General features: G+C 45.7%; 1 protein-coding gene across 4 annotated transcripts in view; it reads left to right on the plus strand.

Moving 5' to 3' along the window:
- The window catches only part of STK11 (serine/threonine kinase 11), a 126,572-nt gene that overhangs the window by 93,668 nt on the left and 23,589 nt on the right, over positions 1-9,315 (plus strand). For 2 of the 4 annotated variants that reach the window (XM_081321193.1, XM_081321194.1), the window contains exon 10: positions 384-902. The exons of 1 other annotated variant lie outside the window; for it this stretch is intronic. The gene's annotated coding sequence lies outside the window, so the exon portion shown is untranslated. Of the gene's footprint in view, positions 1-377; positions 903-9,315 lie in introns of those variants that run through there. One more of the 4 variants, XM_081321192.1, reaches the window with a different exon arrangement.

Raw genomic sequence — 9,315 nt, forward strand, 5'->3', positions numbered from 1 at the left:
AATTCAGGCCCTTGACCACCAGCTTGTATTTATGGCTGCTGCGGCAACCCCAGGTCATTTGATCGCCCTATTTGATCTTCCCTGCCGGCCTCCAACGAACAAAACCAACGTGGAAGAGGCTTGCTTAACAACTGCGTGTTTAACCTCACAATGGCAGCGATTTGCCAAACAGCTGTGACAAAAAAAAGCTTAACCACCGCCTTGCTTAGCAACTGGAATTCTGCCCCACCCCTTGGGGTCGTAAGTCAAGGACTACCTGTAACCCGTAACCTACGGTGCTTACTCTTCCCCCCCCCCCTTTTCTTGTGCTTAATGGGTTGGAAACAGATAAAGTATAATTTTCTTTTCTTTTTTTTTCCCCTGCTTCTTCTCTGCAGCCCGAGTTCCGGATTGTCTGCTGCCCTAAGCAGCCTCCCACCCCGATCTCGTCCATCCGGGTCTCCTCCATTCTACCCATCCCACCTGTAGCAGATCACCTGTAGAACGAGCTTGCAATCAAAACCACGAAGAAGGAAAAGGGGAGATCTTTTTATTTTCTTTTGGTCTTTTTAATGAGTCAAACCCAAGGGAAAAAAATTGGACAGTGTCTTGCTCCCCGCCTGTCACCTCCTTCCACGTGACTTTTCTTTTCGAAAGGAGCTTAACTGTGGTTTGTCGGATGGGATCCAGGCTTCCCTTTGACTGTGATCCTGTGTGTGACCCAGATAAACCCAGACTCTTTCTGGGGGTTGCATTGGGGAGCAGTGATGGGGGAAGAGGCAGTGAATGGTCTTTAAAGAGTGATGTCCCTCATGCAAATCCTCTTTTGCTACCTTCCCAGGTGTGTTTGGAAATTTGCAAGCCATCAACACGCACTTTATGTAGTAGACTACTGTTTTATATATATATATACATATACATATACATATATATATATATATATATACATATATATATATATATATATATATATATATATATATATATATATATATATATATATATATATATATATATATATATATATATATAATATGTGTGGGTGTGGGTGACTGTGTGTGTATATATATAGAGATATATATATAGAAATATATATATATAGATATATTATTTTTCCCTTTTTGATTCCCGTCCCTTTATTTTTCCTTTGCAATATCTTTAAGGACTACTTTATCCGTTACGATGCATTTGAACTGGCGGGGATGAAGGGACAAGAACCCAAATAAGTATTTTAAAATTAAAACATGAGGAACAGCCTCCCCATTCCGTTATGAATAAAACAAAAACACATACACCCACCCCCACACACAAACACACACACACACACACACACACATATGTATACAAAAAAAATCTGCATGCTGTTTATAAGGGCTGGAGCAAAGGGAAAAGTGTGCTTTTCTGGGTTTTTTTCCTTTTTTAAAAAAGAAAATAAAGATTCAATGGAGACGTGGATTCTACGGAGTCGGTTTTATGCAGCGCCTTTTCTGTCACTAAGGAAGAAAGTGCAGGACTGACAAAGGGGCATTTTACCTGGAATTGTGAATTAATAATTCTAATTCAACCTTTTGCAAAACCTGTTAAAGCAGTGTTTCTCAACCTTAGCGATTTTAAGATGCGTGGATTTCATCTCCCAGAATTCCCCAGTCAGCCCTGCTGGTTGGAGAATTCTGGGAGTTGAAGTCCCATACTGTCATGGTTCCGACCGATGAAACTCTTTCAAATAACTTCGAGGCATTGTTTACCTTAATCTTTACTCGAGTAGCATGGCATCAGCACGTACATGGTGGAAGCCAAAATCTGAATTCCCTTCCCCTAAACACATGGTGTTGTTGTTAGCTGCGAAGTCGTGTCCGACCCATCGCGACCCTATGGACAACATTCCTCCAGGCCTTCCTGTCCTCTACCATCTTCTGGAGTCCATTTAAGTTCACACCTACTGCTTCGGTGATTCCATCCAGCCACCTCATTCTCTGTTGTCCCCTTCTTCTCTTGCCCTCGATCTTTCCCAGCATTAGGCTCTTCTCCATTGAGTCCTTCCTTCTCATTAGGTGGCCAAAGAATTTGAGTTTCAACTTCAGGATCTGGCCTTCTAAAGAGCAGTCAGGGTTGATCTCCTCTAAGACTGACCGGTTTGATCGCCTTGCAGTCCAAGGGACTCGCAGGAGTCTTCTCCAGCACCATAGTTCAAAGGCCTCCATTCTTCGGCGCTCAGCCTTTTTTATGGTCCAGCTTTCACTGCCATACATTGCAACTGGGAAAACCATAGCCTTGGCTATACGCATGTTTGTTGACAGGGTGATGTCTCTGCTTTTTAGTGTGCTGTCTAGATTTGCCATGGCTTTCCTCGGGGAAAGCCATGGCAAATCTAGACAGCACACTAAAAAGCAGAGTCATCACCCTGTCAACAAAAGTGCCTATAGTCCATGGTATCAAAGCGCAATTCCCTCCTCTAATTAACAGTCATAAATCACATTCTCCAATTAGTTTGAAATGCAGACCTTCCCTCCAGTTCTCCAACCCATTTCTTATCATCTCTTATTTCAAACAACCTTGAAAAACACTCTACTAGATGTTGTTATGTCTAATTAATTCCCATACACATTCTTCCTCCTCCACCCCCCAGTATCATCTAATTCTAACTCTAACAAGTAACACACAAGTTAAGGGGAAAATGGCTGCACCTTCATATATTGTCAAAGTAAGAACATCCGATGTTAGCAGCGTTGATACCATACATTTTAAAGCGTCTGGCTGGGGAATTCTGGGAGTTGAAGTCCACCGATCTTCAACTTGCCATGGTTGAGAAACATTGATGTAGAACAGAGGTCACCCACCCTTTCATGCTGGCGGCCCAGAGGGAAAGGAAGCAGCTGGGAAATTTGCGCACCCGTGCGCATGCACATGCAGAAATGGCCTCACGCACCCACACGGCGCTAGCGGCCCTGTTTGTGTAGGCGTGCAGGCGCTAGCTGCTGCTGCTAGCCCAGTGCACATGGACAAACGGGCCATGCAACACACATGACGCTAGCGACCCCATTTGCACATACACACAGGCACTAGCTACCGTGTGCATTTGCAAATGGGCCATTACCCACGTGTGCGCTAGCGGTCCCATTTGCGCAGGCACTAGCCATCACCACTAGCCCCGTGCGCATGAGCAAACGGGTCCACAGGCACTAGCACGAGTGCATGCACATGTGTGCACGCACTGGCCAGCTTATCCCACGATCCAGTGGCCAGTGAGCCGCAGTCCATACGTTGGGGACCCCTGCTTTAGAAAGTAGAGACTGTCCAGGCATCCTTGTGTGCTAGTGATTTACTACACAGTAGTAGCAAGATTTATGTTGTGTAAATCCATGCCTTAAGGAGAACTTTGTGGTGCTGTCAGTACAACACTGAACCACAAGCTGGCCGGTTGTATTTGGTATGCTGTGCAGCCTCCATCCATAGGGTCCTAGACTCATAGGGGTAGAAGGGACCTCAGAGGTCTTCTAGTCCATCCTGTTGCTCAACCCACTGTACCGGTGGCTCCCAACCTTTTCTATGCCCTGCACCCCTAGAACGCTTCCGGATAATAATAATAATAGTAATAGTAATAGTAATTATTATTATTATTATTATTATTATTATTATTATTATTATTATTATTATTATTATTATTATTATTATTATTATTATTTAATTTTTATACCGCCCTTCTCCCGAAGGACTCAGGGCGGTGTACAGGGCAATACAATAAAATACAATATATAAAAATTAAAAGAAATATTAAATACAGTAGCCCAATTAAATAAATTAATACAAAATGTTAAAATACCCCTAAACCCATCAGACCAGGCCGTCTTGTTCAAATAAATATGTTTTTAGCTCACGTCGGAAGGAGCGAAGGTCGGGAGCCGTCCGGAGCTCCACCGGTAAACGGTTCCAAAGGTCTGGCGCGCCCACAGAAAACGCCCTCCCCCTGGGGGCCGCCAGTCGACACTCTGACCGACGGCACCCTAAGGAGGCCCTCTCTGTGGGAGCGCACTGGGTGGAGGGAAGTTGATGCCGGCCGCAGGTGCTCCCGTAAGTAACGCGGACCCATGCCATTTAGGGCTTTATAGGTCGTAACCCATGCCATTTAGGGCTTTATAGGTCGTAACCAAGGGACGCGGTGGCTCAGTGGGTTAGGGCGCTGAGCTTGTCGATCAGAAGGTCGGCAGTTTGGCGGGTCGAATCCCGAGTGCCGCGTAACAGAGTGAGCGCCTGTTACTCGTCCCAGCTTCTGCCAACCTAGCAGTTCGAAAGCACGTAAAAATGCAAGTAGAAAAATAGGGACCGCTCCGGTGGGAAGGTAACAGCGTTCCGTGCGCCTTTGGTGTCTAGTCATGCCGGCCACATGACCACGGAGATGTCCTCGGACAAGCGCTGGCTCTTCGGCTTTGAAACGGAGATGAGCACCAGCCCCTAGAGTCGGAAACGACTAGCACGCATGTGCGGGGGAACCTTTACCTTTACTTTTTAGGTCGTAACCAGCACCTTGAATATATTCTCGCACCCCTTACAAAAATTTGAAATAACGGCAACAAATTTTGCATATACCCTATAATTTTGAAGACCCATGTTTTCGCACCCCCTGGAATATTGTCTCGTGGCCCCAGGGGTTGCAAGCACCCCTGGTTGGGAACCCCTGCCCTACACCATCCTAGACAAATGGCTGTCCAATCTTTTCTTGAAAATGATTGTTCTCGTTGTGGCAAATTCCTCCTGACTTCCAAGTTGGATCTCCCTCTGACTTACTCCCATCTATTCCTTCTTGTTTCATACGGTTTAGCCCAGGCTCAATTCCAACTCTTGACCAAAAAAAAAATAGTTAAGCGTGTTTCTGTCTTTACATCACCCAGGTTAGCTTGGCCAATACAGTATATATTAGGGCTGCGTGAAATGGGTCACCGTGAAGCTTAATAGAAGGTTGGATCTTTTGTCACCTTCACATTCCAGCACCATTTAAAATCCAGAAAGTTTGCTGAAAAGATGAGCAAAGTCTTCTGCCGTGTCACTCATGACACAACTTGAAACGGCAAGATCCAGTTGACCGAGGACCCCAAATTGAGTGGAATCCGGGGTACAGAGTAGACGACTGCAATAAAATTCAAAAGTTTTTTGAGAGTTTTATTGAAATGGGCTGAAAGTAACAATTCAATGTTAACACAAATGCAGAGTTTTATCACTTTGGAAGCAAAAATCCAGTGAACAGAGAGACGGGGGGGGGGGGGAGGTGGGGATGCCCCAGCTTTGTAATGGAACGTGTGGAAAAAAACATTTTAGAGTACTAGTTGATCATGGAGTATGAGAAAATGGATGATATGGATGCCAGCAAAGGAAAGACAGACTTGGGCTACACGAGCAGAAGTCTAAATTCCAAATGAGAAATAATAACAGGAAGTTATTTCAGAGGGTCTCCAGGGTGGGGTCAAACAAAGTCAAGATGGTGGCCATTATGATCAAAGCAATTTTTATGTGCACAACACGCATGAATATGTGGAGCTTTGATGGCACTGTCATAGCTGCCATCTTGATTTTTTTTAACTACACTTTGCAGGACACTCCCCCCCTCCCCGTTTTAATGGCTTGGTATGGTTTTAATGGGCCTGCCAATCCCCACAAAACCCGTATCCATTAAAGAAAATGTGTAGCCTAGATGAGTAAAAGCTAAAAAGCAGGAAATAGCCCTCTTCAAATCCTCGGAAGGATATCTGCAGCTAGAGTCTAGACCAACCTGGCCCGCCTGAAGAGGTGTGGACTTCAACTCCCAGAATTCCTCAGCCAGCCTTGCATCCATTGCTGCAGCATGCTGGCTGAGGAATTCTGGGAGTTGAAGTCCATCAGGGTCGAAGCGAACAAGGTTGGCAAAGCCATTGTAGAAGACCTGGTCTTCCATCCTCCACAGGGGAGGCTCAACAACGGATTTAAGTCGCAAAATGGAGATGCCAACGAAAGACTAAAAAAAAAAATCTTAGCAGGAGCAGTTGTACAGGAGAACCCGTATCCCACAGACAAGGCGGCTACGGCTGTGTTAGTGGGTTGGGCAGCCGTCAATCCAAGGTGCTTTAATCTGAATTTTTACCCATGCAGGATGGAGTTGAACTTGTTCAGCGGTTGGCCACAGGCCCAGTCCTGCTTTCCATCCTTATTTCTGTGGGTGGCCATCTTTCCTTTATAGGGAAACTTGACCTGCCTCCTTGCTAGAGTCCAACAAACTAGGATGCCTAGCTGTGGGGAGAGAAAAAAGATCCAGGCTCCACTTACGAGGTTTGCAAGATGGTCTGCTTGGTTTGCTCAGGCACTACAAAATCCAGCAATGGACGGTTTAAATGTAATGATCTGCCCCTGGGGGGGCGGGGCGGGTGTGTGATCGGTCTTCAAAACAATGTTCCTCAACCTTGGTCACTTGAAGACGGGTGGCATCAAGTGGCGGAGGTTGAAGAATGCCGCTTCAAACTGTGGCAAGCCATATTTGGAGGCGCTGCAAATAAGTGGGACCATGACTTCAAAGACAACCTGCCCAGGTGGCGCAATGTGACAGCAAACCTAAATGAACGGAGCCATTCAAAATAAATAGGCAAATGAGAGGCAAGATGAAAAAAATATATATAGCAATCGCATTCCTAACCCCGACAGGCACTTTCTCCCTAGTCTGGGACTGCCAAACCCAGAATTCCCAGGCCCCTTGAAAAGAGGGCACCAGATGGTAAATTTTCAGGTCTTTTGTGTTGGAAGCATGCATTTTTCCACCTGTGCTGGTCTGTCCATAGCATGTGGTTCTAAAAAAAATCATAGCACCCCTAAAAAAGCAGGCAGAATTTCATTCCAGCCCTGTGGCTCCCATCTTAATTTTTTTCTGATCACACCCAAGAGATTTTCCTGTGCAGTTCTAAGAATCACCCCCGCAAGCACCCTGTTTCTATGGCTTAGAAATACAGGTAATCCTCATCTTATGACCGGGCACTTAGTGACCAGTTGATATTATGACCTACCTGGAAAAAAAGGGAGTTACAAATGTTGGGAAGGCCAGACCCACACCCACTCTCACTTGGCTGTAACAGGCACTCAGTAACACAGCCGCATTTAAGGCCATTTAAAGCAGGGGTCTTCCAACTTGGCCCTTCTATGCCTTGTGGACTTCAACTCCCAGAATTCTTCAACCAGCATGTCTGGTTGAGGAATTCTGGGAGTTGAAGTCCACAAGTCATAAAAGGGCCAAGTTTGAAGACCCCTAATTTAAAGTATCCCAGTGTTTTGTGACGGTTTTGCTGAAAACCACAAGTTACTTTGGGCAAAACCGCACCATAGTGAACAATATGTTCACTTCAGAACCACGGTGCTTATCTAATGACTGCCATCTTTGCTTGCCACTGCAAAAAAAAAGTTTAAAATAAGAGTCAAGTGACTGACCTGATTTAGGACGGCCGCAACATGCGCCCATAATGGACAGGCTCCATTACGGCTAGCCCTCGATCCACAACAGAGCCCCAAATTTCCATTGCTAAGAAGGCAGTTGTTAAGTGAGGTTTGCCCCATTTTACCACCATTGTTAAGTGGATCGCTGCAGCGGTTAAGTTAGTAACACTCTGGCTTCCCCCATTGACTCTGCTTGTCAGAAGGTAGCAAAAGGGAATCACATGACACACACAGACACAGACACACACAGACACAGACACGGGAGACTGCAACCGCCATAAATACATGTAGTTGCCAAGCGTCCGAATTTTGATCATGTGACCAGGGGGAAGCTGCAATGGTCGTGTGTAAAACAGTCATAAGTCCCTTTTTCCGGTGCCATCGTAACTGAATGGTCACTAAACAGACTGGGTAAGTTGAGGATTACCTGTAGGGTCCTACGTTGGCGACTACCTGTGAATGCTTCCATGCTGATGGAACGGTGCATCCTAAGGCTCAGTGGAAATAAAAGAAGGAAGGAAATATATGTGCAGAAAGTTGGATTCATTTACAAAAAGGGCTTCTTCAGAGGCCGTTCCCCCCCACCCACCACCAAAAAAGATGCAATTCCTCGTTGGGGTTAGAAACGGGGGCTGCGTTCCTACTCCCAAAGTGCCTTTTCGGACCTAAAATGAATGGTTGCCTAGGATCAAACGAATACTCCTAGGGAAGCTGTTCTCATGCTCTTTCAGCACGTGGCCTCTTTGAAGCAACAGAAACGGACACAAAGCAGAACAAGAGGTCTGCATGGTGGGCAGAAAGCCGCAGAGTCCCAGGAAATGAGACGACGGGCACCGTCTTTCCTTGGCTGAACTCAGTCTTAAGGTCTCGGCCAAGGTGCCCTGCTAGACAAATGCGATTTGTGCTCCGAGACCTGTTCTTGGCACGTGTTTTTTTTTTTTTAATAAAGTTCATTTTCGAAAGAGTGTTGTGGTTCGCATGTTGCGCGTGCCACCACAGGGCAGTTGAGTTGAGTTGAGTTGAGGGGGGGGGCAAGAGGGTTTGTGCTTACTGCAGCCAAGCCCCCGGCAAAGGAGGGTAACAGCTGAGGCAGATTCAGAAAGACATCAGTGTGGCACGTGCCTGTGTGTGTGTGTGTGTGCCAACACACCCACGTGTCTCATGCTCAGCCCCTCACTTTCCCCTCAACTGTGGCACTCATCTACAAAATCAATTACACACACACACACACACACACACACACACCAAAAAACAGCTTTGGACCCGCATGATTCAAAAGCGGAGAAACGGAACGCGTCCGTTCTCTTTTTAACCTGACATGTGATTTAAAAAAAAAAACACTTTGCAAATATCTGAAGCCTAAAGAGAGAGAAAGGAGTAGTATTAAAGGTGTGTAGGTGGGTGGGTGGGTGGGTGGGAATAAAAATTTAAAGATTTAAAGTGGATTTTCTTTTTTACGGATGCTTGGAAGGGGGGAGGAAGGATGCTTGGAAGGAGGGGGGGGTCAAAAGGAAATGGGAGAGATGAACCTTCTCCCCCCCCCCGATTTTTTCTCCCCTCTCTACTCTGCCACTCTCCAGAAGGATTAAATTAAAAAGACAGGCCAATGAATAAATAAATAAATAACACAGGAAAGGCTCCCCAGCCCAATTAAAGGATGCCACAAAAGGAATACCTGCCCTTGGAAAACACACACACACACACACACACACACACCACACACACACAGAAATAAATAATAATAATCGAAAGCAACACCTTTTTTGCATATAGATGCAGAAGGGGAACTTGTAGAATAGGGAATAATAAAGAACGTGGCATATGCTAGTAACTCTCCTCCCCCGAGCAACAATAATATTCTTCACCACCCCAAAAAAAGGGGTCACGCAGAGC

Source organism: Vipera berus, assembly GCF_964194415.1.
Source record: "Vipera berus genome assembly, chromosome: 1".
In the NCBI taxonomy this organism is placed as follows: domain Eukaryota; kingdom Metazoa; phylum Chordata; class Lepidosauria; order Squamata; family Viperidae; genus Vipera; species Vipera berus.